At 45.5% G+C, this 27,703-nt stretch overlaps 1 protein-coding gene across 8 annotated transcripts in view; it reads right to left on the reverse strand.

Moving 5' to 3' along the window:
• Positions 1-27,703, reverse strand: part of TENM4 (teneurin transmembrane protein 4) — a 680,333-nt gene that overhangs the window by 590,331 nt on the left and 62,299 nt on the right. For all 8 annotated transcript variants that reach the window (XM_053385165.1, XM_053385169.1, XM_053385167.1 and 5 more), the window contains exon 2: positions 11,678-11,772. The gene's annotated coding sequence lies outside the window, so the exon portion shown is untranslated. The remainder of the gene's footprint in view (positions 1-11,677; positions 11,773-27,703) is intronic.

Genomic DNA, 27,703 nt, shown 5'->3' on the forward strand with positions numbered 1-27,703 from the left:
TCCCGCTGCTACCGCACCGCCGGAGCACGATTTATGTTCTCATCCTGAAGCAAAGTTCTTGACCCAAGGTACTATTTCTGGGTTAGCGGAGTCTGTAACCTTCGCTTGGAGCTGGCTCATTCCTGACAACATGTTAGGGGAGGGGTGAAGCCAGAAGCAAAAGTAGGCGGGGCAATGGCTGTGGGTCTCACATTTCTACAATAAGGTAGTTTCTACACACGTGGGCACCCTTCTCTCTGTGCTCCATCCATGCAAGCAAGAGGTGCTATCTGAGTTTCATGACATAGTCAACATACTATGTTGTGAGCTGCCCTGTGATCTTTGAATGAAGGGTGGCATACAAATTTAATATATTTAATAAATAATAGGAAAAATAGATCAAACCTATCCATTCTGAAGGAAATCAGCCCTGAGTGCTCACAGATCGTGAAGCTGAGGCTCCAATACTTTGGCCACCTCATGAGAAGAGAAGACTCCCTGGAAAAGACCCTGATGTTGGGAAAGATGGAGGGCACAAGGAGAAGGGGACGACAGAGGATGAGATGGTTGGACAGTGTTTTTGAAGCCACCAGAATGAGTTTGACCAAACTGCGGGAGGCAGTGGAAGACAGGAGTGCCTGGCGTGCTCTGGTCCAGGGGGTCACGAAGAGTCGGACACGACTAAACGACTAAACAACAACAATAATATTCTAGCCAGGCATAATCAGCCAAGGAGAGCTGGTGAAGGATGTGGCCTGAGGAATCAGAACTGGAAGGGATTCTGGGGGTCATCTCGTCCAACCCCCTGCAAGTGAGGGTGCAGTCTGTGGAAAGTCCCGAGGGCCTGATAAAGGAGCCCGGGGGCCACATTTGGTTCCTGAGCACAAGGTTATCATCCTTCACTCCTCTTTCTGTCTCTTTATGCTTCCCTCTTTTTCTTCCTTGCCATTCACATGAAATCCGCCAAGGCTTTGTCCCCTCCTCTTTGTCAGAGGAAGGAAGCTTGTAACAAACAACAACACTGAAGAACAGATTTCAACACAGCCCTGCTTGCGACACAGTTCGCAGCTTGAAAAACTTACCAGCTGAAAAAAATACTGGAAAAAAATGTGTGTTTTGTGATGCAACGTCTTTAGAAATGCATATTTTAGGGAGCAAATGTGTCCAAGATACAAATTTAAATATGCATTTTCATACATATGTGTGTATGTGTGTGTGATTACTGTGGAAACAAAACAGAACAGGCAAGCAAACAGATCAGAAAAAGACAGATGCATCCCTTGGCGGTGATAGCTAGATGTGGGGGTTCATCACTGTCCCCTGAACTGTATAAACACAGAGACAGTCTCTGCTGAAAGGCTGAGTGGTGATTACCATAAGACCGCCAAGTGCATCTTGACAATATAACCAGAATAGTAAATATTTAATACGATGCAGCTCGTGAACAGCAAAGCAAAATTAAATGAAAAGTCAAATAAAATGAGCTTAGAGACACAATAAAGTTACTTATTCAGTGCCTGGGAAAGGCTTTGTGTGAGTTCTCCCAACCCTTCCAGAGGTACCAGCGACTTGTATCTTGGCTAAAACAAAAAAATTTTTTTCCTTCCAGTAGCACCTTAAAGACCAACTAAGTTAGTTCTTGGTATGAGCTTTCGTGTGCATGCACACTTCTTCAGATATCGTGTGCATGCACACGAAAGCTCATACCAAGAACTAACTTAGTTGGTCTTTAAGGTGCTACTGGAAGGAAAAAATTTTTTTTGTTTTGACTATGGCAGACCAACACGGCTACCTTTCTGTAATTGTATCTTGGCTGTTTCCCCATCGGCACTGTGGGCATGCTGGTGACAAGAGGGCTAACATGGTCATTCTCCTGCACCTGATAGAATTGTGTGTGAAAGAGAAGGAGCGACAGAGGGAATGAGCCTGTTGGTTCCACCTTCCCTCTGCACAGCTCTCCGCCTCCATTCCAACAGTCCTCTATATGTTGGGGGCTGATCTTCTGCAATAGCAGGGCCTCTTCTCCTCCATCTGGATCCCCACATTGTGGGAAAACCACACACAGAGCTGTTTATACTGAATGAGACCATTGGTCCACCTAAGGTCACTTTTGTCTACCCTGGCCAGTATTGGCTTTTCCAGGGGTTCAGAATGGGAACTCCTTCAGCCCAGCTGGAGATGCCCAGAACTGAATCTGGGACCTTTGACCTGCAAAGCAGGTACTCTACTACTGGGTTATGGCCCTTCTTCAAGTGATGGAAGTGATGCTATCAACCACCTGACCTGGAATGTCTCCTCCAGGTATGTTCTCAAGGAAAAGGCTCAGGACCACAATACCTCAAGGACCGCTTCTTTCCATATGAACCTACCAGACCCTGAGATCATCTTCTGAGGCCCTTCTTTGTGTGCCTCCTCCGCGAGAGGTCAGGAGGGTGGCAACACAAGAACGGGGCCTTCTCTGCAGTGGCTCCCCATCTGTGGAATGCTCTCCCCAGGGAAGTTTGCCTGGTGCCTTCACTACACACCTTTAGGCGCCAGGCAAAAACGTTACTTTTCAACCAGGTCTTTGCCTGACTTGATCTATATCCTATACCCTTTTTTAAAAATGCTGGCTCTTTAGGGGTTTTTTATTGGGTTGTTGGTTTTGTTTTGATTTTATGTATTTGATATTTTATGTGAACCGCCCTGAGACCTTCGGGTATAGGGCGGTATAGAAATTAAAGAAATAATAATAATAATTAATAAATAAAAAGTGTCATTTGAAAATCAAGTGCACACAGTTTCCCATTACACTGACCGACAGAACTCAGGAGCAAAGGAAAACCCGGCATTGTTAACAAAATGAGCCACGTGAATTCAAAACATTAGTGTGTTCTTGGAAATGCCAGCATACATCGCCCCTCATTTTAATTAAAACTTAAATTAATTTTAATTAAAAAATCAATCTTTGTAATGAGAGCAAATATCACCTAACACTCTATTTTCAGTTTTGCTACCCTGCAGCTATCTTGATTATGGGAACGAAAGGAATGCTTTTCAACAAGTCTAGCCAATTCTCTCTCCCTCCACCCTCCTCTCAAGTTTTGTTTTCCAGTTTGCTCACAACACTGAACAATTTACAGGTTGCATGCATTTAAACGCAGGGACATTCCTAACGGTCTTTGGTTACGTGTGTATATTTGACTCTGGAAGGGTTAGCAATGCAAATTGATAAAAGTCAATGTGCATTAACATCTTCCCATTCACACTGGGTCCCAATCATGCAATGGTTCCCATGTGTGCAGTGGAAGTTTCCTCCCCCTGTGCCCTCCCCAAACCCCTAAAACAGATTTAGGAGATTGTTCCATTACACAGCCAGAAATACTTCCACGGACAGAACACTCACATAGTATTACTTTGGATACAAGCCACCGGCTACAGGGGATTTCACAGACTCCAGGAAGCACATCACTACTAGCAAACAACAATGTGAACTGGCACCCCAGTCCTGGAAGCAATAAATATACACATGGAGGAAGTGTTCATGAATTGATGTCCTTATTGGATTTTGAATAGGTCAGGGTTCCTCAAACTTGGCCCTCCAGATGTTTTTGGCCTACAACTCCCATGATCCCTAGCTAGCAGGACCAGTGGTCAGGGATGATGGGAACTGTAGTCTCAAAACATCTGGAGAGCCGAGTTTGAGGAAGCCTGGAAGAGGTGCTCACCTGGATGCAAGACATCTGACTACAGGATCTTAGAGTTGGAAGGAAACCAAGGGTAATCTAGCCAACCTCCTGCAATGAAGGAATCTCAGCTACAGCATCTATGACAGATGGCCATCCAACCTCTGCTTAAAACCCCTCAAGGAAGGAGAGTCCACCACCTCTTGTGGGAGTCTGTTCCACTGCTGAACAGATCTTACCGTCAGAAAGTTTTTCTGAATGTTTAGTCAGAATCTCCGTTCTTGAGCCATTGGTTTGAGTCCTACCTTCCACAGCAGGAGAAAACAAGCATGTTCCCTCTTCCATGTGACAGCCCTTCAGATATTTGAAGATGACGATCATATCTCCTCTCAGTCTCCTCTTTACCAGGCTAAACATACCCAGCTCCTTGAAGTGCTCCTCATAAGGCTTAGCTTCCAGACCCTTGATCATTTGGTTGCCCTCCTCTGCACACCTTCCAGCTTGTCAACATCCTTCATAAATTGTGGTGCCCAGAACTGGACATGGAATTCCAGGTGTGGTCTGACCAAGGCAGAATAGAGTGGAACTATTTTTTTCCTTGATCTGGACACTTAAGACGTCTGTTGATACAGCCCAAAATAGTGTTAGCCTTTTTTTGCTGCTGCATCACACTGTTGACTCATGTTAAGTTTGTGGTCCACCAAGATGTGGTCCCAATTGACACTAAATGCTGTAAACATGTCTTGTTGCATGTGGCATATAAGCTGCCATTAGAATCACTGGAATGAAAAGCTGGATATAAATCTTCAGAATGACAACCAAATAAACTTCTGCTTGTTTGTCTGGAGACGATTCTTTCCCAGTTTAGTGTCCTCTGCAAATTTGATGAGCATTCCCCCAATACCTTCAACCAAGTCATTTATAAAGGCATTGAGCAACAACAATTTCAACTCAGGATACCCCTGTTTTCCAGACCAATAACACAACTTCCCAATATCACATCATGGAACAACAACACATGAATATAATGGTACCTCGGGTTACGTATGCTTCAGGTTACATATGCTTCAGGTTACAGACTCCGCTAACCCAGAAATAGTACCTTGGGTTAAGAACTTTGCTTCAGGATGAGAACAGAAATCATGCTCCGGTGGCACAGCAGCAGCGGGAGGCCCCATTAGCTAACGTGGTGCTTCAGGTTAAGAACAGTTTCAGGTTAAGTACAGACCTCCAGAACGAATTAAGTTCTTAACCCGAGGTACCACTGTATATAGAAACATAATAAAACAACAAGCATTAAAAAAAAGAACTTCCCTATACAGGATTGCCTTTGGACGGCTTGGGGGTTGGATAGCTCCATCTCCTCCAATGAAAATAGGGACAGAGCCTGGGGCTTGCTCTGGTGGCACGGCAGCAGCGGGAGGCCCCATTAGCTAAAGTGGTGCTTCAGATTAAGAACCGTTTCAGGTTAAGAACGGACCTCCAGAACAAATTAAGTACTTAACCCAAGGTACCACTGTATATGAAGCTGCCTCCTTCCAGTAGCCAATACTGTAAGTCCACTTCATCCAGGATATTTTGTTCCAAGTAACAGTTGTATCTAGGCAGGCATCTCTTTCCCAGTGCTGCTCCCTGTGGACTTTAAAGCTGGAGATGCCAACGACTGGGCATGCAAAGCAGGAAGTCTGTAGCTGAGACATGTCACAGGAAATTTGTACTGTTCTTATTTCACAAGGTAAAAGGGACGCGGGTGGCGCTGTGGGTTAAACCACAGAGCCTAGGACTTGCCAATCAGAAGGTCAGTGGTTCGAATCCCCATGATGGGGTGAGCTCCCATTGCTCGGTCCCTGCTCCTGCCAACCTAGCAGTTCAAAAGCACATCAAAGTGCAAGTAGATAAATAGGTACCGCTGCGGCGGGGAGGTAAACGGCATTTCCGTGTGCTGCTCTGGTTCGCCAGAAGCGGCTTAGTCATGCTGGCCACATGACCCGGAAGCTGTACACCGGCTCCCTCGGCCAATAAAGCGAGATGAGCGCCGCAACCCCAGAGTCGGTCATGACTGGACCTAATGGTCAGGGGTCCCTTTACCTTTACCTTATTTCACAAGGTGGGCATAAATGATAAAGGAACGCTTTCTGAAAACGCAGGTGCCATACGTGACTCAGGTTGCTATCCTGCACATGCTCTCCACCGATCATAGTCAGGCTTTGCTTCCAAGCAATGTTCTTCAACCTCCTGATCATTACCAGCCAGCTTAGCCAACAGCCAAGGATGGTGGGAGATGTAGTCTAACATCACATGGCGACTCAAGGTTGAAAAAACAGTGCTATGAGGACTTGATATTAACCACCACGCATGGACTAGAACACAGTGTGCTGAACAAAATATAACAACCAGCCTGTTTATTAGCTGCTGTCTGCTCTGCTGCCAAAAGAGGATTCCTTCATAGACAAGGAACTAATGATCAGCCTCCACTCTCATCTCCGGAGGTCCTTCTTCACTTCCTTTTTTCCTCCCACAATGGGAGTCGTTTTCATCGACCTGCCAAAACGTGCCATAGTTCTGCCCCCTCTTTTTCAGCTTCCTCTTCTGACCCCGAATGAGCAATGGTCTCTTTGGTGGTTGGTGAGGCAGGGACCTCCCATTTGTGAAGGTTTTCGACTGCTCGCCAGCTGCTACGCGTGTGTTCCAATTAATGCTCTCACCCTTCAGAGCTAGCTTGTTTACTTGTGTGCTCCCAATGTGTGGGCTTGGGGGTCAAAACCGTGCTCCCTCCCATATGCCAGGAGATAAACGCAGGAACACTGCAAGAACCCACAGTCCTTGTCATCATAGCATCTGCAGTTCATTCCAGGACAGGATGTGAGGAAATCAAAACGGGCAAGGATTATGTACTGCACATTAAGACATCGAGGAGCAATGGTAAATGTTGAGGCTGTCTTAGAGCTTGTGCAAAAGCCTTTCCAGTCAATTTTCATTCCATACACATCTGCCTTTACTTTTGGAGGGGAGGATATCATGGTAAGGTAAAAGGTAAAGGACCCCTGGATGGCTAAGTCTACTCAAAGGCAACTATGGGGTTGCTGCGCTCATCTCGCTTTCAGGCCAAGGGAGCCAGTGTTTGTCTACAGACAGCTTTCCGGGTCATGTGGCCAGCAGGACCAAACCACTCCTGGTGCACGGAGGACCGTGACAAGTGCCAGAGTGCACGGAAATGTTGTTTACCTCCCTGCCACAGTGGTACCTATTGATCTACTTGCTCTGGTGTGCTTTCGAACTGCTAGGTTGGCAGGGACAGAGCAACGGGAGCTCACCCTGTCATGGGGATTCGAACCACCAACCTTCCAATCAGCAAGCCCAGGAGGCTTAGTGGTTTAGACCACAGCGCTACCCGCGTGGTATTGACAATGGTTAAAAAATCAGAAATTCTCTGTGGAGTCACCCCCTGACACCTCTCAGCCTTTCCTCTCCCATGTAAACACCTCCAGCTAACCTCTAACATGGTTGAGAATTACAGCTGGGCAATATATTGATAATATTGTTCAAAACCGATTTGAAGTTCATATTGTGATATCGGTTTCATAATTTTTGACCTGGCAATATACTGTGAATCCTGCTGTGTGTGAGAGAGAGTGCTATGCAAAAATCACAATGTGAGGGAAACCGTGAAGCCACCCAACATAGCTCCTCTTGATATATCAGTATATCACAATGTTTAGTTGGTGATATATCACAATGTTGAAAACCAGGTATCACCTAACCCTATTGAATATCACAGCATCTGATAGCTCAGTTCGTAGAGCATGAGACTCTAAATCTGAAGGCTGTGGGTTCAAGCCCCATGTTGGGCAAAATATTCCCTTCCAACTTGGCAATTTTATTATCTATGATCAGCACTACAGACCGGCAGGGAGAGGTAGAATTTAACTCATTTCACATTTAGCGGTGAACCTACCTAATTTGCACTTTCTGAAACAATGCACAAACTGAAACACAGCCATCATTTGAAATCTGTGCTTCTCCGGATCTTGCAGTAAAGTTCTCAAGTCAAGCAGTGTGTACGGCAATGCGTAGACTAGACTGAAGTGTGCATCGAAATGCACACATTTGTGAAAATGACATGCATTGTATTAGGAAAATATGCTTTCAAAAAAAAAAAGTGTATTTGTTTGCTTCTTAAAATATATACACTGCCTGACTGCAGGGGAGGGGGGAACCCACCTCAAAGCAGTTTACAAATTAATCAAAGTTGCATTTTAAACTTGTGTGTATTGGGATAAATATGCACCCAAACACAGGTGAAATTTCTTGATGATTTCAAAACATATATAATCACAAACTGATGTGGAAAGTGAGCTTAAGATAGGAAGGAGAAACTGAGAAAAACCAGAAGTGACAGATTCACCCATCTCTAATCAGCATCGATGTTGGGTGTTTAACTTTGTGTTAGATATTACTTTCATAAAAACCATTTACTAGCCTCTCTCTTGACACTATTGCAACTGTGGGGTCGCCAACTTTAATTGGGTTAATGCTAACTCAATTCCCTCTGAAGCAGAGTCGCCTAATCCATTTCAGACTTTTATTTATTTATTGACTTAGCATATCTCACCCTTCTGGTATAAATAAACCACTCAAGGCAGTTTACAACACATAAAAATTCTAATTCCATGAAAACAGTGGCAATAAAGGGGACAGGGCCAGCAGCTTAAAAACCATAAAAAATATTGTATGTGTACCCCACAAAATAAAAGCCTGACAGAATAAAAAGATACTGAACCACTGGGCAGAAATTCTAATTTGTTTGCATTTTAATGAGAATCTACCTAATTCACACTTCCTGAAGCAAGATGCAAACTGAAGAACAGCTACGCTTCAAAATCCCCCCTTCTCTGGATTTTGCAGTGCAGGTCTCCAACTAAGACAATATGTACAAAAATCCGTCTGTTAGGAACAAAGGCACCTAATGTGCATGCTGTAGTGAAAATGAAATGCAAACTATCAGGGGAACATGAGTGCAAAAATGTTAATGTTAGAACTGCATGCAAAAATGTGCTTATTAGGAGACACACATGTGAAAATGCTGACAGACCTTCATGATTAATATGTCCCACAATGCCTATCAAAATTATACCTCAATGCAGGCTTCAAGGAAGGAAACCAAGGCACAAAATAAACACTCAAGCCCTTCAAGATCCTATTAAGTCAGATTGCTTCCAAACAACTCTTAAGGACCAACTGCTTTCGGAGTTCGCTGATAACGTTGAGGAACACTGGACCAAGCTAAAGACATCCATTATTGCAGCCTGTGAACAAACTATTGGATACCAAACCAAGAAACACCAGGACTGGTTTGATAAGAATGATAGTGAGATTGAACGCAATATTGACAATAAAAGGAATGCTTTTTGGATCTGGCAAAAATATAGAAACTAAGAAAAAACCTATGCCAACACTAAGGCACAGAGTTTCTTTAAAGCCACAAAGACTATCTATGGACCAATAATTCATGAAATATGCCCCCTACACTCAACAGGCGGTCCCACACTTCTAAAAGATAAAGAAGCTATTGCATTGCACTGGGACATTACCAGCATCTCCTTAACCACAACTCCCCCGTAGCTGCTGAGGTCCTCTCACAAATTCTACAAAAACAAATTAGAAATGGCCTAGCAGCAGGAGAGTTGTGTACAGCTATTAACTAAATGAAAAACAACAAAGCCAGCAGACCTGATGGGATACCTGCCAAAGCCTTCAAAGTGGGCAGAATTGAACTACCCAGAAAAATTTGTGAGCATCCTTCAGCTCCTCCATGATAATATGACAGCAACAATCACAGATAACAATGGCTCTTAAAGTGAACCATTCACAGTGGGATCAGGTGTTAAACAGGGTTGCGTTATCGCCCCAACTCCATTCATTATTTTCATTTCCCTGATCCTATACATTGTTGAAAGGAAGGAAACTCCCCACCAGGGTAGAAACCATATATCCAACAGATGGAAAGGTCTTTAACTTGAGAAGGCTGAAAGCAAAGAATAAGGTTACCATAACTTCTGTCTTAGAGCTTCAATATGCTGATGACAATGTAGTGTGTACACGCTCAGAGGATGACCTCCAAACCATCCTAAATAGCTTTGCAGAAGCTTACGAAAAGCTTGGCCTATTGCTCAACATCCAAAAAACCAAAGTGCTGCACCAACAAGCACACAAACCCCCTCTGCAGTGCCACAAATCCAACTTAACGGTGTAACATTGGAAAGTGTTGATCACTTCTCCTACTTGGGCAGCTATCTTTCCACAAGGGCCAACATTGATGATGAAATCCAGTATTGCCTAAGCTCTGTGAGTGCAGCTTTCTCCCAACTGAAGTGCAGAGTGTTTGTGGACTGGGACATTCTCAGGGAAACCAAAATGCCTGTTTACAAAGCTGTTGTATTACCAGCCTTACTGTATGCTTGTGCCACTTATAAACGGCATCTACAACTCCTCGAAAGATTCCATTAAAAAAAAAATTGCATATCATTTGGGAAGACAGGTGAACTAATGCCAGTGTACCGGAAGAAGCAAAGATGACAAGTGTTGAAGCAATGATTCTTCAACATCAACTTCGCTGGGCTGGTTCGGATGCCTGATTATCGTCTTCCAAAGCAACTACCGTATTTTTTGCACCATAACACTCACTTTTTTCCTCCTAGAAAGTAAGGGGAAATGTCTGTGTGTGTTATGGAGCGAATGCCTGCGGGTGGCGGGGGGATCTGCTGCAGTCGTGAGCAGAGGATCCATGGTTCCCCTTCCTTCCCTCCTCCGTGGTTACAAAGCATGGATCCACATGGATCCTCAGGATTTTTGCATTGGACTACTCCAAACTCACTGTCAGATCACATGTCTGTGGCCACAGCATGAACCACAAAAATCATATATCCACTATTTCGTTTAGAATATTTTTTTTCTTGTTTTCCTCCTCTAAAAACTACGTGCGTGTTATGGTCTGGTGCATGTTATAGAGCGAAAAATACGGTACTCTATTCTGAATTTAAAAATGGAAAGCATAATGCTGGTGGTCAACAAAAGAGGTTTAAAGACTGTCTCAAGGCAAATCTTAAAAAATGTAGTATAAACACTGACAACTGGGAAACACTGGCCTGTGAGCACTCCAGTAAAGTGGTAAAGGAGAACAGCCTTTACCAAAGGTGTCATGGGCTTTGAAGACACTCAAACTCAGGATGCAAGGGAGAAACGTGCTAAGAGGAAGGCACGCTTGACAAACCCTCACCGTGATCAACTCCCACCCAGAAACCTATGTCCCCACTGGGGAAGGACGTGTGGATCCAGAACTAGCCTCCGCAGTCACTTACTGACCCACTGCTAAGACCGTGTTCATGGAAGACAATCTTACTCGGCTATGAGTGATCGTCAAAGGAGAAAGGTTACGCAACATGTTTGCATTGCAGACTCCTGCTTTGCAGGGGGTTGGACTAGATGACCCTCAGGATCCCAACGCTATGAGTCGAGGATTCTAGGATTCCAGGGTAGCAATGCGGGATGAGATAGGAAGCAGGCAAGGTGCGCAGGAAACAGGAAACAATGCTCAGGATCAACAGTGCATGCTGGGTAGACAAAGCACTGGGATCTCTTAGGGCTTGGAATACAAGCCCTTCATTATTATTTTTTTAGTTACTGTCCCCCTCACCCCCATGTTTTTAACTGTTTCACCTTGATTCCCTGTCAGTGAAAAAGACAGGGTATAAAGAAATATGTGATAATATCCAGCCACATGGAATACGTAGTTAGCACATGCTCAACAGTTCACAGTGCTGCGTGTCTGCAGTCAAGTCAATGTGTTATTGCCACCCTGGGTTTATCTAGGTTCTCTCGTGTGGAGGATTAAGGGGAGGGGTTAAGGTTATCAATGGCCATAGTGAGAGGCAGGAACACTTCTGCACATTCCCGTTGCCTTCTGCACCAGTTGTCTCACAGCACAACCCTACTCAGAGATAAGTCCCTTCTGAGCTCATCTGAGGCTTACTTACAGGTTTAAGTGGATATAGGACGGCAGCTTTTGTGAGTCATCACGTAGCCAACGCTGTGAGTCATCGCATGGTTATGTAGCACCCGTGACATCGCCCTAAACCAGAGAAGACAAGCAGCTGTGAGTAAGGACTGTGTCACAGGCTCCAGGCCTTGGAGAAGTGAACTTCTTCGCCTGGGAGTGAGGCTGCAGAGTTCTTGAGGACTGTATGTTCGTTTGGGCCTCAGAGGCTTGCTTGGTTGCAGCAAGGACCAGGGAAGGGGAAAAGGAGACAAATGCCACCCTCTCTCTATGGCCCTTGGGACATTTCCTGGATCACGCCCTTTCCCAGGCCACACTCCCTAGCCCCAGGTTGCGCCCCTCAATGGCCCTGCACTGCTTCCTCCTCAAACACTTTTGTGTGGGTGGAGTGCATCCCTCAACTGTAATAACGCCTTTTGCCCAGCAGGATGAAAGATGGAGGCAGAGGGCCTTCTTGGTAGTGGCGCCCTCCATGTGGAAAGCCCTCCCATCAGAAGTCAAGGAGATAAAGAACTACACAACTTTTAGAAGATATCTGAAGGCAGCCCTGTATCGGGAAGTTTTTAATGCTTGATGTTTTATTATGGTTTCATATATGTTTTATATATGTTTCCATTATTATTGTTGTTGTTATTGTTCTGAATGGAGAGCTGTATCGTTATAAATAATTTTTATTTTTAAGTTGTAACACTTTTACTGATATACAAATCAAATAATTTCCCAATAAACATACAGTCGTACCTTAGAAGTCGAATGGAATTTGTTCCGGAAGTCCGTTCGACTTCTGAAATGTTTGAAAGCCAAATCACAGCTTCTGATTGGCTGATATGAACTTCAGACTTGTTTTGGATGATACAGTGGTACCTCGGGTTAAGAACTTAATTCGTTCCAGAGGTCCTTTCTTAACCTGAAACGGTTCTTCACCTGAGGCGTGCTTTCGCTAATGGGGCCTCCTGCTGGCGCGCGATTTCCATTCTTATCCTGGGGCAAAGTTCTCAACCTGGAGCAACCAAAGTGGTTAGCGGAGTTTGTAACCCAAAGCGTCTGTAACCCAAAGTACCACTGTATATGGCTATATCGGCCAGCCCTATCCTTGAATTGGCTCAGCCTAATCCTGAGAATTGGTTCCTGCTATGATATTCCCTAACCAAGGGTTTTCACTGCATCCATGTCAAGGAGCAGTCTTGTGTCTAAAATACCAGTTGCAAGAAACTGCATTCAATTCCTGCTTGTAGACTTGCCATGGGCACCTGGTTGGCCACTGTGAGAACAGGACACTGGGCAAGACAGGTCAACAGCTTGATCTACCAGGGCTCTTCATCACACACTTCAAAGAGTGTTGCAACTCGAGATAATCTTCTCCAGGCCCACGCTCTCCCTGCATTGCTGGGCTCCAACTCCCATTGTCCCAGACCATTGGGCATGCTAGCCAGGGTTGCTGGTAGACGAGGTCCATCCAGGGGAGCAGTGCCTGGCTAAGGAAGGCTTCTTCAAGATTGCTGTAAGACAGGGGAGAAATGCCGCAAATTTTCAACCCACCTCCCAGTAGGCTATACAAAACAAACTAACTAACGATTGTCTCCTGGCTTTAATATTAATGAGGCGCTGCTGGTTGTTTCAGGTCTGCAACGTGGCTTTTGTGCTGGAGGCAGCTGCAACATCACACCTGTTCCCGAACCAGAGATGATCAAATAAAAAAGGTCTTTCCTGTTTGGATTGAAGGGTGTGTAAACAACCTTTGAGCCAAATCTCCGGCTGTGAGAAATTGCACGTTGCTTTTCTCCATTTTTTAATAAATAAATAAATTGTGATGCCCGACCCGCCACTGAAAGTGCTTCTGCTCTGGGTTTAAAGAGCTAGCTAATCAGGCAAATCCCCTGTTTTAAAAAGCAGAAAACAAAATGCTGCTGTCATCTGATCAAAGGGAATAGGTTGCCTAGTACTTCCCTTCCCCTCTATTTGAATATCGCCATTTGCTTCCCTTAATTGGAAGCACAGGAACAAACTGCAGCATGTCTGCAAGGCAGTGCTGACAGGTTTGCTTGGACCACAGCTTTGCTCTCATCTACCCGCCCCAAAACCATAAAGAAGGCTGATCGCCGAAGAATTGATGCTTTTGAATTATGGTGCTGGAGGAGACTCTTGAGAGTCCCATGGACTGCAAGATCAAACCTATCCATTCTTAAGGAAATCAGCCCTGAGTGCTCACTGGAAGGACAGATTGTGAAGCTGAGGCTCCAATACTTTGGCCACCTCATGAGAAGAGAAGACTCCCTAGAAAAGACCCTGATGTTGGGAAAGATGGAGGGCACAAGAAGAAGGGGACGACAGAGGACAGTGGTTGGACAGTGTTCTCGAAGCTACCAGCATGAGTTTGACCAAACTGCGGGAGGCCATGGAAGACAGGAGTGCCTGGTGTGCTCTGGTCCATGGGGTCACGAAGAGTCAGACAAGACTAAACGACTAAACAACAACAACAACACCCATCCCCAAAACGCCAAGAACTATACGGGTGACTTCACAAGCAACAACGGGAAAGCAAATCACCACCAGCAGAATCCAGCGATCTTGCATGATTGTACTGCTTGCACAACATCCCTACTTCTGCATGCATTTATTGGCTCCCATTTTGGCTGGTTCCTGGAACCGGTCCTATAGCCCATTTGCCCCATGTAACACAATTTAAACCTATACAAATGGAAATCAAAGGCATCTTCCTATTTTTTGTAACATCCTTTGGCGCGGGGGACCAACTCTCCCCACGAATGTGGCACTTATTACAGAGGGAACTAAGGTGACAAACTTAATTGCTAGGCTGTGCTACACAGAAATCAGGCTTCGATTTGTTCAATTTGACAGAGGAAATTGTTGCACTTGCTCGACTGTGCCACTTCTTCAGCTCTGCGAACTCAAATCAAATCCTGAGTTGCTCCCTTAGTTAGTTAACTGATATTGGACCAGTATTCCTTGGTTTGGATGCAAGGGGTCTCTCTGGTTTGGAATGAGCCGGGGTCTCTGGGTCCAAGGGAAGAGCAGGGAGTGAGTTCTCCTAACACTCAAACCTGGGTTTGAAGCTACAAATGTAATTTGGGGACACGATACAGGTGTATGCCATTATGCATGGGATAGAGAAAGCGGGCAAATCTTTTCTCCCCCTGTTTTAATACCAGAACTCAGGGCCATCCAATGCAGCTAAATGTTAGACATGTAAAAGACAGTCCCTCTTCAACCAGTGCATAAAGGTAAAGGTAAAGGGACCCCTGACCTTTAGGTCCAGTCGTGGACAACTCTGGGGTTGCGGCACTCATCTCACTCTATAGGCCGAGGGAGCCGGCGTACAGCTTCCGGGTCATGTGGCCAGCATGACTAAGCCGCTTCTGGTGAACCAGAGCAGCACATGGAAACGCCGTTTACCTTCCCACCGGAGCGGTACCTATTTATCTACTTGCACTTTGACGTGCTTTCGAACTGCTAGGTTGGCAGGAGCAGGGACCGAGCAACGGGAGCTCACCCCGTCGCAGGGATTCAAACCGCCGACCTTCTGATCAGCAAGCCCTAGGCTCTGTGGTTTAGACCACAGCGCCACCCATGTAAATTACGGAATTAGCTCCCGCAAGGGGCGGCAGATGGACATCAACTTGGATGGCTTCCAAAGGGGATTAGGCAAATTCATGGAGGGCAAAGGCTAACAATGGTTACTGGCCGTTATGGCAATGTTCTGCCTACCTTCCCAAACTCATTGTTGGGAATGACAAGGGTCAGAGCGCTGTCACATTCAGATCCATCTTGTGGGCTTTCTGTAGGCACTCAGTTGTCCACTGTGAGGACAGGATGCTGGCCCAGATGCGCCACTGGCCTGATCCAGAAGCAGCCCAACTGGGCCACAGGTTTTTTTTTAGTGGGGGAATGTTCTTAGCTTAAGATGCAGCAGTATCAAGATAGCAAATTCTAAAAGCTTCTGCAAAAGGTTGGGTTACAGGAAAATCAATGGCCTGGAGAACCATTTCTCTTTCTTTTCTACAAGAAGATTCACTGGGAAAGGGATTAGTGACTAATACGCTCAGAAAAGCAATGCAGGAGGCATTGGTTTTGCACTAACAAATGTACAAATCCATCTTTATATTCCATGCATGGCCATAAATACTTCGCTTTCCTGTGCACTTACCCTCATGTCATCCTCATGAAATACTATATTATACGAACGACATACTGTCTCGCCTGGTCTGAATCGATATTTCTACATATATCCCAGTTGCAGAAAAGAAAAACGTATTAAGTTAATATTTCATTATACTGAAAGACAACCTGGGAGCATATGACAGCAGCCACCAGAGGGTATTTTTTTGGGGGTGGGGGAGAGGCGGAGTAGTGGAAACCATGATAAAGAAATATTTCCCAAAATTTAGAAAGTGTAATGCCCTTGATGTACTGGAGTGCAATGAAGTTTTTGAAGAAGATGAGCCATTTTCCTGTTCTGAATTGCACTACAGAAACACACTAAAATTTATTACCATTATTCATTATTACCTGGGTTACAAGTTGGGTTAACCAGGTTAGAATTCTAGGTGTACCCTCAACTTGACCATTATTATTATTACGTCCCTGCCCTTCACCCTAACGTTCCAGGGCAGGTTACAACATCAAAACATAGTATTAAGAAGAGTTTAAAACAATTTACAGTCACAAAAAGAAGGCAAGTCCTAAAAATATACACTTTGAGTGCCTAAGCTGTGCAATGACGGTGCGAGATGTGCCTCTGTGGGGAGCAAGTTCCACAGTTTAGGGGCCACCACAGAGAGTGCCCTGTGGCCTTTGAAGAAAAAGGTTCCCCAGCTCTTAATTAAGGGATGCTGACATACACTTTGTCTCCCCCTTGTAATCTTTTCACCTGCCTCCTGTCCATGCTGAGTTAAACACTTTTACTGAGCACAAAGGAACATCACTTGGGAGAAGGAAGCGAGAAGTTGCTTCCTGCTCCCAGACTGGGGTCCCGAGTTTCCCGAGACTCCAGCTGTTTGTTTACTTCCCAGAAAGAATTAGGTAGTTAATTTCCCCGGCATTTCTTGCTGGCCTTTTACATCAGCTCCTTTGATAAATCATTTGGGACACTGCATAATCAAGTGCTGCCATAAAAACCCTTATACAGATCTATAAACCAGATTACATCGCACAGGGAAATCATTGCACCGGCCGGCTCCAAAAAAGCAGACAACTTGCGTTTAAAAATCAAAAGCGGAGGGCCGTCGCTCCGGTAGCGAGTTTAGTGTTTCCCTCTCCGGAGTTGTCAGGCAATGCCGTGAGAAATCATTGCAATGGCGTCTCGTGGGGTTCTGTAACCACAGTACACGAGCAAAATTCAGACCGGTCCTCACTTCCTTTCCTAGTTTTGTTTTCTGACATGGGGGAAGCAGAGCGAAGGGAGGCTGAGACAGAGATGGTGAAGCCCAGGCCCCAGAGCCCTTCCAGGTCTCCTTATATAGCATTTAGGATGCTCCCGCCAGGCCACCCACTATGTAGCCACTCCCCTTTTCCCTAGGCCACAAGACTGAAGTACTGTTTTTGGGGGACAGGGGGCGGGCGGGTGTGGGGGACCCCCTGGTCCTGAATGGGGTAACTGTGCCACTGAAGGACCAGGTGCACAGCCTGGGAGTCATTTTGGACTCACAGCTGTCCATGGAGGCGCAGATTACTTCTGTGTCCAGGGCGGTTGTCTACCAGCCTGTCTACACAGGCTGAGACCCTACCTGCCTGCGGACTGTCTTGCCAGAGTGGTGCATGCTCTAGTTATCGCCCGCTTGGACTACTGCAATGCACTCTACGTGGGGCTACCTTTGAAGGTGACCCGGAAACTGCAATTAATCCAGAATGCAGCAGCCAGACTGGTGACTGGGAGTGGCCGCTGGGACCACATAACACCGGTCCTGAGAGATCTGCATTGGCTCCCAGTACGTTTCCGAGCACAATTCAAAGTGTTGGCGTTGACCTTTAAAGCCCTAAATGGCCTTGGGCCTGTATACCTGAAGGAGCGTCTCCACCCCCATCGTTCAGCCTGGACACTGAGATCCAGCACTCAGGGCCTTCTTGCGGTTCCCTCACTACAAGAAGTGAGGTTACAGGGAACCAGACAGAGGGCCTTCTCGGTAGTGACACCCGCCCTGTGGAACGCCCTCCCTTCAGATGTCAAAGAGATAAACAACTACCTGACATTCAGAAGACATCTTAAGGCAGCCCTGTTCAGGGAAGTTTTTAATGTGTGACATTTTTGTGTATTTTTGGTCTCTGTGGAAGCCGCCCAGAGTGGCTGGGGAAGCCCAGCCAGATGGGTGGGGTACAAATAATTTATTATTATTATTATTATTATTATTATTATTATTATTATTATTATTTCTCTCCCCTCCAACTTTTTACAAAACTGACAGTGAGGCTGCGGTTTTCCTCCAGAGTGATATGGGAACGTTTGTGAAGACTTGCCAATCCCTTCGGACATGTGCGGTCCTCTGGAGTAAAGCGGCAGGAGATAACTGATGCAACAAATGGGTAATACACGGACTGGTCTGTTTCAACTTTGTTACAAGCGTATGGTGTTTAAAATACCACAATGATAGCAGCCATATAAGCATCCAAAGGTGTTCGGCCTGGTTAGTTGACTGCTGTGCAAGCAAAGCTAGTGGAGGGAGAAGAAAACAGCTTTAGAGCCTTCTACCAGCTCCATCTGGTACATAGGCTGAGACCCTACCTGCCAACAGACTCTCTCGCCAGAGTGGTGCATGCTCTAGTTATCTCCCACTTGGACTACTGCCATGCGCTCTACGTGGGGCTACCTTTGAAGGTGACCCCGAAACTACAACTAATCCAGAATGTGGCAGCTAGACTGGTGACTGGGAGCGGCCGCCGAGACCACATAGCACCAGTCTTGAAAGACCTACATTGGCTCCCATTAGGTTTCCAAGCACAATTCAAAGTGTTGGTGTTGACCTTTAAAGCCCTAAACAGCCTCAACCCAGTATACCTGAAGGAGCGTCTCCACCCCCATCGTTCAGCCCGGACACTGAGGTCCAGCACCGAGGGCCTTCTGACGGTTTCCTCACTGTGAGAAGCAAAGCTACACGGAACCAGGCAGAGGGCCTTCTCGGTAGTGGCGCCTGCCCTGTGGAACGCCCTCCCATCAGATGTCAAAGAGAAAAATAACTACCAAACTTTTAGAAGACATCTGAAGGCAGCCCTGTTCAGGGAAGTTTTTAATGTGTGACATTTTAATGTATTTTAAATCTTTGTTGGAAGCCACCCAGAGAGGCTGGGGAAACTCAGCTAGATGGGCAGGGTACAATTAATAAATTATTATTATTATTATTATTATTATTATTATTATTATTATTATTTATTCCACACAGTGCCCTGTGGATTTTGCTGGACTACAACCCCCATAATTCCTGAGCATTGGCCTTGGAGATGGGGCTCATGGGAGTTGTAGTCAAACAATGTCTGAATGGCACCATGTTGACTATCCCAGCTTTAGAATGTTAAAAAGGCAACAGCAGGATTTTTGTTATACACCCTGAAAATTAAAATTATGCAAAAAAAAATCCCCACAGTCTTAGAATTCCAAGGATCATCTAGTCCAACGCTCTGCAATGTAGGAATATTAACAGAGGAACATCTCCAATATTTCAGGTGGGAGACACTCCCCGTCCTACCAGGAGATGCTGGGGATCAAACCTGGGACCTTCTACATGAAAGCCAGGATCGGTGCCAATGAGCTACACCTCTTCCCCGAGAGCAAAGGTCATTGCAAGCCTGTTCTTTAGTCCCAGTCTTGCCTGGTTTTCCTGACGCAACTGTATCGCAAAGCGTCTTCCACCCAGCTGGTAATTTTATATGTGCCATGCAAAGTACGGCAGGAAGTATCGGCTTCATTTATCGCCCTCCTATCAAGGACAGTGCTTTCTTACAAGGCCTGCCACAAAGGGACTGACCCGGTGTCGTAATACGGGCCGGGGATGGAAGATTGTAACGGGACTCCGTGGTTACAGCTTACTCAAGCTGATGGCCTTGATAATATCGCAGCCGAAGCCCAGGAAGCTGCTGCCTAGACGTTCTCTCGGCTGTCGGTGTCGATACCAATGTGGCGGTGATGGAGCCCGGGGGCAAAAGTCTAGGCTCTGTGCACACTGAGCTGATGAGAGGGAAGAAGTCAGTTTCCGGCACTGGGAAGGGACAGAATGGCTCCCAGTGCAAGGTCACAGGGAGAGACGGACAGCTGAGTTGTTGCGGTGGAGAGCACACCGGGAGAGAGCAAAGCCAAACAGGAGCCAGATATGGGTCTGGAACAAGATCCTGCACTTTATCAATGGCCCGGGTTAATATAAAGGAGACACATGGGAACGCAAACAGAGGGAAAGCGATAGGTTGGTTTTTGGTTATTTTGTCCTCCCTCTGGCTCTGTTGACAACAAATAAGTTTGCTCTGGAAAGGGGGGAAGAAAGGAAGACAACAAAGGAGCCTTGCAGCCCAATATGGAAGAAAAGTCCATTTGTTATGTGCACACAATGAGGAGTTTGTTCAGGATGACTGAGAGACGGCCGCATTACTGAAAATCTGAATTTTGCATTTTGACCTCTCTCCGCTGCGTATACCGTGTCAACTAGAGCCGGCATTTCTGCTCTGTAAAACTGATCTTTCTCCCTTTCAACTTTCACATGCTGAGATTAAAGAACTGGCTGTTTGTAGGCATACTTCGCTGGCTGCACACAAACTTCCACTTGTCTCCAGAGGCTCCACATTTCATACAGGTCAGAGACTTTTTCCCCTCCAAAGGGGATGCCCGTTAGCTATTATTTCCCACCAGCGATGCAAAGCTGAGATTGAAGTAGTTGCACCTGTCGAACTTCAGCCTTCGCAGAAGCCCTGTCTCATACGAAGTCCTGTGATACTGCACCGTAACTGAACATGTCCAAAATACAGATCCCCCAGACCTTTCACAGACAAAACAGTGATTCTTGTCGGCGATGGATCTTACTTGCATTCCAAGGTCGGCTGTACATTAAACTCTGGTTTTGGCACAGCCCTTCAGCTTTGTGAAATGTTTATCTTTTCGCCTCTCTATTCCAGCTGACCATTGCAGCAATCTTTTAATCTCTTGATGATCTCTGTTCCAAAGGAATTTGTTTTGATTTTATAGTCGTTTTCATTTGCTGCTTCTTAAATGCTTGCCTTACTTCGACTGCGACTCTTAATTTGTTTCTGCTTTCTCGATCGCCCGGAGGACTCTCGTCACTGGGCGGATGATCAGTCAAATGCATAGATTAAAAAAAAAGTTAGATATTGCATGCAGATGCCCTCTTCTGAAATGTTGTGCCCACATGCGGATGACTGGTGAGACATGCATGCGTGCTGGTGGGGAAAAGTGTGATCTTAATCCCTTAACTGTGCATAAGAAGATTTGGGGGGAGGCAGACTAAAGAATCTGCGAAACTGCCAACATATTTTCATGGGCTCTTTTAAAAAAGGATCTTAAGGAATTGGATGGACACTGTTTCATTAGGGTTTGGCTTTCATTAGGGTGGCTGTCTACCAGCTCCACCTGGTACGCAGGCTAAGACCCTCCCTGCCCGCGGAGTGTCTTGCCAGAGTGGTGCATGCTCTATATCTCCTGCTTGGACTACTCTACATGGGGCTACCTTTGAAGGTGACCCGGAAACTGCAATTAATCCAGAATGCAGCAGCTAGACTGGTGACTGGGAGTGGCCGCCGGGACCACATAACACCAGTCCTGAGAGATCTGCATTGGCTCCCAGTACGTTTCCGAGCACAATTCAAAGTGTTGGTGCTGACCTTTAAAGCCCTAAACGGCCTCAGTCCTGTATAGCTAAAGGAGCGTCTCCACCCCCATCATTCAGCCCGGACACTGAGATCCAAGGGCCTTCTGGCGGTTCCCTCATTGCGAGAAGTGAGGTTACAGGGAACCAGACAGAGGGCCTTCTCGGTAGTGGCGCCCACCATGTGGAACGCCCTCCCTTCAGATGTGAAGGAAATAAGCAGCTATCTTATCTTTAAAAGACATCTGAAGGCAGCCCTGTTTAGGGAAGTTTTTAATATTTAATGCTATATTGTTTTTAACACTCGATTGGGAGCCGCCCAGAGTGGCTGGGGAAACTCAGCCAGATGGGCAGGGTATAAATAATAAATTTTATTATTATTATTATTATTTGGCTTACCAGTGTAACCTATTTCCTTCCCACATGGTCAAACCCTTCCTTGGAAGTTTTCAAGCAGAGGTTTGGTGACCATCTGCCATGGATGCTTTAGCTGAAATTCCAACTCTACAATTCCATGATTCAATCCCAGTATTTGTGTACAACCCCATGCGCCAACCCAGAATGTCTTGTCAGCGTCTGGCTTTCCTCATATCGAAAGCCAACCCTCTAAGGCTGTCCTGGAACTTCCTCCCATTCAGAGTAAAGTGTGAAGCGTGAAACCAAATAAAACAGGCAGCCAAGAGGTTACGTGCCCCAAGGGCTGCCAGATCAAAATTTCATAATAAAGGGATGCTTTAGAGCTGTGGTGCTTGACATCCATTATGCCCTATGAAATAAACGAGGAGCATCTATTATGTATGAGAGGAATCCATTATGTCCCTTGGAAACAAAGAGTGTCGAAACAAGGGACATCCATTCCGGGAGGAGAAGGCATGCATCTTACAATAAAGGGATCTAGCAACCCTTGTACACATCACCCCTTTGGTCCACTCACCTACCACCGACTCAATTATCTGCATTTGAGCTGCGTTAAACGACAGGATAGCATCTTAAAAAGCAGAGACATCACCTCGCCAACAAAGGTCCGTATAGTTAAAGCTATGGTTTTCCCAGTAGTGATGTATGGAAGTGAGAGCTGGACCATAAAGAAGGCTGATCCCCGAAGAATGGATGCTTTTGAATTCTGGTGCTGGAGGAGACTCTTGAGAGTCCCATGGACTGCAAGAAGATTAAACCTATCCATTCTGAAGGAAAACAGCCCTGAGTGCTCACTGGAAGGACAGATCCTGAAGCTGAGACTCCAATACTTTGGCCACCTCATGAGAAGAGAAGACTCCCTGGAAAAGACCATGATGTTGGGAAAGATGGAGGGCACAAGGACAAGGGGACTACAGAGGACAAGATGGTTGGACAGTGTTCTCGAAGCTACTAAAATGAGTTTGACCAAACTGCGGAAGGCAGTGGAAGACAGGAGTGCCTGGCATGCTCTGGTCCAGGGGGTCACGAAGAGTCAGATACGACTAAACAACAACTATTCAAGAGGTACCAGAGAGAAACATTTTAAAATTGATTAATACTAAATAATAATAATATTTTTTTATTTATACCCCGCCCTTCCCGGTTCAGAAAACCGGGCTCAGGGCGGCTAACAACAATTTTAAAACACTTAATTGTAGAAGCAGCATAAAATACCGTATAAAAACATGAATAACAATAAAATTCAAAGTTCAAGAATCAATTTGGGGGAAATCCATCTAATAAGCATTAGACAGTCACCAGGGCTAGCTGGCTGAATTAGGCCTACTTGGGCCAGCAAGGAGGCCAGGGGAGAATTAGCTGTGGGGTCTCAGAGCTGGTAATCTTCATAAAAGGGGAGGGGGAGGGAAGAGAAGGGAAATAAAAGATCAGGCTGAATTCAAATTAAAGGCCAAGCGGAATAGCTCTGTCTTACAGTCCCGACGGAAGGAGGTTAAATCCTGAAGGGCCGTAGTCTCGTGGGACAGAGCATTCCACCAGGTCGGAGCCATCACTGAAAAGGCCCTAATTAATGATTATTATATAGATAAAAGAAGATTTACTCTACCCCACTACTTTGAGGACAGGTTATAAAAAAATATGTAAAAGTCTTAGCAGAAATTGGTAACTGAACAGGGGACGTGGAGGAAGAAGGGGTGAAATTTTAAAATGAAAGTTGGAAATGTTATTGCACCGGGAGCAGCGATGGAGGGAGGAAAATAGAGGGAACATTGGAGGGGGGGTTATACAAATTTGTATTAATTTGGTCACAATTTGTTAAAAATTTTGGAAAATCAAAATAATGGGGGGGGGGAGAGACCTTCCACAGGTCTTGAGTGTTAAGCAGGTGCCACGGTGATGGAGTTAAGATTGCAGAAGATGTAAATGCAAATAGAATTGAAAGTCTGTCATGTTGAGGAAGCGAGGGTTGACATTTGGCGCCGCATTACAAGAGAGCATTAATTCCTGTATCCCTCATTTATCTAGAGGAACAATTACTTGATCTCCAAATATTCACAGCAACTAAAAGGGCTTTATGAAAAATAAAGAAATGGCCTCACACCCACTTTCAGACAATGGAGACAATATTTGCCAGCAAGCTGTCAGCATGCCCTACAGATGGGAGTTTCGTTTTAGTATTAATTGTATTGCTTATTTGTTATGTTAGGTGCCTGCTACCGAAAACAAAAGGCTTGAGGCAATTTACCATGAGGAAAACAACAGCAGCACGATACAAATATATAAAAATTAGGAAGAACCTAATTTTTATTAGCAAGCAGCATGAGCGGCCATAAGCTTATTCTAAAAGCACCAGGCAGACACTCTGCCATCTTCCCACAACATATGCAAGGGATGCCTCTGGGAAAATTAGGTTTGCACAATTGAAGTGGATTCCAGTGCTCTGTTGCCCTAGTGCAACTTATCCACTTTAAAAAAGAAATAGAATACTTGTGGTTAGGAGACGGGGAAATGCATTTGAAGGCGGAGGATTTAAAAATGACTAAGAGCAGTGCTTTTTCTTCTTCCAACCGGAGCACAGTTCCAGCACCTCCCAAGTGATCGCCATTGCTGGCCGGTGCTCCCCCTGCCCGATTCTTGCCTTTACCTACTTCTGATAAGCCTAAAATGATGGTTTCAAGTCCAAAATGGAAGCTGGCTGGCATGTACGAGTCTAAATGTTTTTTTAGATCTATGATTCCACATTGCTCCTAGCTGCTCTTAGACACAATTGGTCAAATCAGGGGGCAGGGCCAATTCACAGGTCCTTTTCTTCAATCCGTCTTCCGTCTAGCGGTGGGGAGGGGCTTTACACTATCCAGCCACACCTCTGCTATTTCACACACAAAGGTTTGTACAACGGCACTTCCATACCCTCCAACATTTCGGAGGTCCCAAGTCGCAAGGTGGTTAGATTGGTCTCAACTAGGGCCGGGGCCTTTTCAGTACTGGCCCCGACTTGGTGGAACGCTCTGTCACAAGAGACTAGGGCACTGTGAGACTTGACATCTTTCCACAGGGCCTGCAAGACAGAGCTGTTCCGCCTGGCCTTTGGTTTGGACTCAGTCTGACAATTATTTTGCCCTCCCCTTATAGTTTTGATCTATGGGCTACTTTGTTGTGAGCTGCATTTGGTGAAAAAAACAATAGCCACTCTTTCTCCTGCCCCCTTCTGGCTATGGGTTTGGATGGTATTACATGTTATAGCATCATTCTGGAACTTTGCTGGAGCATAAAAATGGTGGGGGGAGCTGTCTACTACAAGGAGAACACAAGAAGGTGTAGGGTATTTCACCCCTGCCTTTGCAATTCACTTTCGTTCCCCACCAAAAAAGGCAACATCAGAAAGGCCCACCTCAAATTCTGCCAAAAGTTGTTTTCTGAGAACTAGGAATTGGATACAATGCCAAAGAATTAAATGAAAATGAAACCCCCCCCCCTTCCCTCTCCCGTCAGCTGGAAGAGCCCTTAATGAAGACGCTGGTTGCAAGCACTCCTCTGCTATAATAAATGCAAGTGGTTATCAATAATGCATTTGCAAGGCTACCCAAATGCTATTTTTAAAGCAAATCATTCACTCCACCCACCCCTGAAACAAAGCCATCCCGTAAAAAAACACCCCGGCTCCTCAAAAGGCTGCAACGCGCAGGCAGAACATGCTGCAAAACAAATGAGGTCACCCAGAGCTGTTAGGCGCGTTTGCTCCAGAGTAATCCCATTAAAGCCAATCATTTCACTCCCTTCCTCCACACTGTTCCAGAATGAGTGGGCTGTGGAGCCTAGCCAAATGGCAGGACAAAGTAATCTGTGCCGCTGGAAACCTTGGGAGAAATTTACGCAGACAGACAATAGTTATCCTACATGGAGGACCGCCAGGGTACTGGGGTAATGTCTGCTGCCTCTTGCCAAGATCTCTGGGATCTCCTACTTGCAGAAGCTGCAACTTTCAGGCAGCAGAAGGTGATCCATTAGAACAAATGGGGCCTTATTCTGGCCTCACTTGACTGCCTTTTTGTCTGCTTGCAAGCAGTCAGCTTCCTTCGCTTCTTCCTTAGTCCCAGGGTTGCCCTCATAGAACTTAACAGGGATGTGGATGGGAGCAAAATTAGTTGGCTCCACCTATCACTGGCTCTGGCGCTAATAATAATAATAATAATAATAATAATAATTTATTTATACCCCTCCCTTCCCGGTTTAAAAACTGGGCTCCGGGCGGCTAACAGCAAATATAAAACATTGATTAAAATGCTACTTAAAAACAGCCTAAAACAGCATAAAATACAACATAAAATGCAGCATCAATATCAATAAAATTCAAAAATTCAGGGGTCATTTTTTTGGGTGGGAACCCCAGTCAGCAGACATCAAATGATCACCAGGGCTAACTGGCCAACTTGGTCCTACTAGGGCCAGCGAGGAGACCAGGGAAGAATTTAAATGTGGGGTCCCAGAAAGGGTTTTTTCATAATGTATATCCAAAGTCTAAACGGTGTGTTTTGGACTATAGTTCTTATCAGTCTCAGCTAGCATGGCTGTGTTGGCCAGCGCTGATGGGGGGATACATCGTTCAAAACATCTGGAAAGCACCAGATAACAACAACAACAATAATATTTTTATTATTTATACCCCGCCCATCTGGCTGGGTTTCTCCAGCCACTCTGGGCAGCTCCCAACAGAGTATTAAAAACACGATAAAACGTCAGACATTAAAAACTTCCCTAAACAGGGCTGCCTTCAGATGTCTTCACTAGACATCACTAAGACCAGGACCATAACATAGAGGCACCAGGGCAAAATCCGCTTTGGGAGCCACACTAGTTTCCTTTTGGGGTGGGGAGAAGTTTGCTTTTGTTTGCATTTTAATGAGAAATGACTTAATTTGCACACATACAACAGGGTCCATGGAAAGCCTGGGCAAAAAGATAAGTGTTTGCAAGATGTGCAAACCTAACCATCTTTCAAAAGATGGCAAGTGACCAAAGTCAATGTTCTGGTGTGTCTTTAGTTAGGTTACAGAATAAGCTCAGGTAACCCTGTAGAATCACTATGCGGTATCTTGGTTTCACATTTCGAATAAGTCCATATCATGTTTACCCCATGTCACTTATTTATTTAAAAGCAATTATAAACTGCTTAATATTTTAAGTGTCTCTAAGTGGTGTACAACACAGAAGCAACAGAGAACATCGCTGAAACGAAAATACAACACAAACCCTGTAAAATGGTGGCATAAAAGCATACAACACCAAAAGGAAATGAATTTGGAAGATGTTTTTGAATCATGGTGCTGGAGGAGACTCTTGAGAGTCCCATGGACTGCAAGAAGATCAAACCTCTTCATTCTGAAGGAAATCAGCCCTGAGTGCTCACTGGAAGGACAGATCCTGAAGCTGAGGCTCCAATACTTTGGCCACCTCATAAGAAGAGAAGACTCCCTGGAAAAGACCCTGATGTTGGGAAAGATGGAGGGCACAAGGAGAAGGGGGTGACAGAGGACGAGATGGTTGGACAGTGTTCTCAAAGCTACCAGCATGAGTTTGACCAAACTGCAGGAGGCAGTGGAAGACAGGAGTGCCTGGCGTGCTCTGGTCCAGGGGGTCACGAAGAGTCGGACACGACTAAACGACTAAATGACAACAATGTATAAGAAAAGCACTCAGGGGTCAGGGATGGCCTGGGCCAAAAGCTAAGTCTTTGCAACACATCCAAAGCAACTGCTGGTGGCTACTTTGTGTAT

The sequence above is a fragment of the Podarcis raffonei genome, chromosome 4 (genome assembly GCF_027172205.1).
Source record: "Podarcis raffonei isolate rPodRaf1 chromosome 4, rPodRaf1.pri, whole genome shotgun sequence".
Classification (NCBI taxonomy): Eukaryota; Metazoa; Chordata; class Lepidosauria; order Squamata; family Lacertidae; genus Podarcis; species Podarcis raffonei.